Source organism: Hipposideros armiger, unplaced genomic scaffold (genome assembly GCF_001890085.2).
Source record: "Hipposideros armiger isolate ML-2016 unplaced genomic scaffold, ASM189008v1 scaffold_1151, whole genome shotgun sequence".
Lineage (NCBI taxonomy): Eukaryota > Metazoa > Chordata > Mammalia > Chiroptera > Hipposideridae > Hipposideros > Hipposideros armiger.
In genome coordinates this window covers 1-3,175 of record NW_017732501.1, presented here as the reverse complement: position 1 = coordinate 3,175, position 3,175 = coordinate 1, and the positions used below count along the sequence as shown (strand labels likewise).

General features: G+C 42.7%; 1 pseudogene; it reads right to left on the bottom strand.

Moving 5' to 3' along the window:
* Window positions 1-298: 298 nt before the first annotated feature.
* On the bottom strand, window positions 299-1,174 carry LOC109376557 (60S ribosomal protein L6 pseudogene; annotated as a pseudogene).
* Window positions 1,175-3,175: the final 2,001 nt, after the last annotated feature.

Below are 3,175 nucleotides of genomic sequence, written 5' to 3'. Positions count from 1 at the left end.
TGGTTGTTAACCTACATCTTGTTGGCAGAATTAAGCACTTGCCAGGTGACTCCACTGGGAGAAGAGAACTGAAAACGTGCTCCTGGTCTCTCCTGGACTCTGCCCTATTTGTTCTTTTCCATTGCTGATTTAAACCTCTATCCTTTTGTTATAATAAACTGTAACTATGAGTATAACAGCTTTGTTAAGTTCTGTGAGTTCTAGTGAATCACTGAACCTGAGGGTGGTCTTGAGGACTCCAAGCATAGTCTTTTTTTTTTAATAGACCAGCCATTTAATTAGGTGCTTCGTAATAAATTTAAAACACCAGTTTGTGAGGATAAATCCCAATTGTGAGGGCAAACACAGAGCGGAGGTAGCCCTGGAGCTGAGGAACAGCTTTGATTTTTGGCAGAATTTGCGAGTCCACGGCTTTCTGATCAATTTTCCGCTGCTCTGTAATTTCGTATTTCTCTTTCTCTGTGTCGAAGATCTCCCCCTCCTGGTGTCGCGGCTTCCGCAGCTGCTTCTTGAAGTAAGCATCGGTGAGATATTTGGGGATTTTCATACAACTGATATCGATTTTGGTGGAGGTGGAGATGACAAATTTCTGGTGTGTTCTATGCAGAGGAACTCGATTGAGGGACAGAGGTCCAGTCACAAGTAGCAAGCTACCGCTCAGCTGCTTCAAGAAAACCACCCTCTTGCCTCTATGACGCCCAGTGAGGATGATGAGAATGGTCCCGGGAGTGATGCTGGCCCGGAGTTTCCTCACGTGCTGACTGAAGGGCTTCTTGCCGTGGCTCAGCAGCTTCCGAGGCACATCTTCAGGAGGATAGTATCTAGGCATTTTGCGAAGTTGAACCACTCGGGTACCACCATTCTTGTCGCCACCAACTGGTTTGGTGACAGTACAAGAACCTCCTCCTTTTTCTTTTCAATCCTGGATTTCGCTGCTGAATACTTCCTCTTGTACATGGCCTTTCGGGAATACATAGCCGATCGGGAATACCTGCCGATTCCTCGGACCAGGACAGGGTTTCGGCTGCAGTGGGGCTTCCCCTTCTTAGGCGTCTTGGCCTTGAGGTTACCCTTCTTAACCTTGCCACCAGCATCAGCCTTCTTGGCTTCAGGTTTCTTCTCTTTAGTATCTGGCTTTTCAGCTTTTTCACCCGCCATCTTGCAAGATGGGAAAGAGAGCACAGTCATTTTTAAGAGTTTATATGAATTAGGCTGCGCCAACCCCCTCAGGCCTTACTGCACACCCCTTATACTCATTACAGATGGAGCAAAATGCCTCTCAGTTTCAGCTGCTGAATTCTAGTTGGCCTGGCATCCTGGTTGAGTGTTTTGTCATTCTCCTGTTCTCAGGCCTGTCAAATACCCCTTACTTCTCTCTGATTTTTCCAACACAGATAAGTATATGATGCTGTTATTGTAGCAGGTGGTGATTTGTCTCCACCCATATGTATTTTGCAACTCATAAATATTTCAGCTATCTATTGCTGTGTAAATAAACCACACCAAAACTTAGTGGCTTAGAATAGTAATCATTTCTTTCTCATGATTCTATGGGTCAGGAACTTGGGCAGGGCTCATTGGGGATGGCTCGTTCCTTCTCTATATGATGCCTGAGGCAGCTGGGATGGGACTGGAGCATCCAAGATGATTTCATCACAAGATTGGGACATCGGTGCTAGTTGTCAGGGGGCCCTTAGATCTTATACACATAGTCTCCTTTTTAAGTGGTCCTCATTTTTCAGGGCCTCTGTCTTCAGAAGAATACCATGGACTTTATTACAGGGTGGCTAAAACAGAAGTTGAAGGCCTCTTAAAGTCTGGACACAGAAGTCTCAGAATGTCATTTCTACTGCATTTTATTGGTGAAACAGAAAAAAAACCAGCCCAGACACAAAAAATGAAAAAATATATTCCACATCTTGATAGAGGAGTGGCAAGCACACATAGCAGTGGAAATATTGTTGGCAGCCATATCTATAGAAAAACTATCATACTGGGGGATACTGTGTCCCCTAGTTTCATTATTAAGTTTGTCCATGAGTTTTAATTTTCTTATCTGGTTTGTCTGTCTGTATGTTGGCATGAAGAGATACTAAAAAACTGCTCTGTTGCCACACATTCCCAGCATCCTTTCTAGTTTTTAAAAAATTATCTTGGAGCCGACCGAGTGGCATAATGGTTAAGAGCTGGCTTGGGATGCCAGAGGGCCCCGGTTCGGATCCCACATATGAGGGCCAGTGGTACTGCCATCTACAGCTAAGATGCTGAACAACAGCTCGACCTGGAGCTGGGCTGCCATGAGTCACCCAGCAACAACGTAGGCTGCAGTGGGGCTGCAGTGGGCTGTCATAAGCTACCATGTGTGGCTGGCAGATGGCGTGCGCTTTTGTGAGCTTCCGTGAGCCACTGTGAGCGGCCATCAAATGGCCGGGAAGAGCGCAATGATAATACCAACATGAGCCAGTGTAGCAACGTCCTCCAAAACTAGACTGAAGAACAAAAGGACAGCAACTTGTCTGTTCCCCTTCCCCAAAACCCCAACACTGTTCCTCTCCCCCAATTCCCCAATAAAATCTTTTAAAAAATAAAATAAGAAAATAAAAATAAAAAATAAAATATTATTTCAGAAAAGAATACAAATTTTGGGTGAGGGTAGAATGAAGAAGTAAAAACATTCTAAATGGTTCATTCTTCTGAAAAATTAGGAGTAAATGCAAATAACCTATGTGTGTGTGTGTGTATGTGTGTGTGTGTTTATTCTACCAATAGAGAAAATCTGAATATTTGAATCATGTTTATAAGTAATGGAAGGATAATCACCAGCAGAATTGATACGCAGAGTTGAACTTCCAAATTGCTAAAAGATAGAGGAGAATGAGCAGAAACTTGGCAGATATCAAATGTAAGAAAATTGAAAAGGAATAAACAACAACAAAGTAGAAAAAGGGAAATAGTTTGATGAAAGACAGGAAATAAGGCATATGATTAACAAATGAAATCTCTTATAGGGTTCCCCTATAAGAGACAGTGACATTGGATTAAAAAGAAAAGCTGTGCGTTGTTTACTAAAAGCACATTTAAAATAAAGAGGCAAACTAAACACTATGTAAGAATACATCAGGTAAATGCAAGCAGAACAAAAGCAGGTCTAATGATATAATTATCAAGTTAAAAT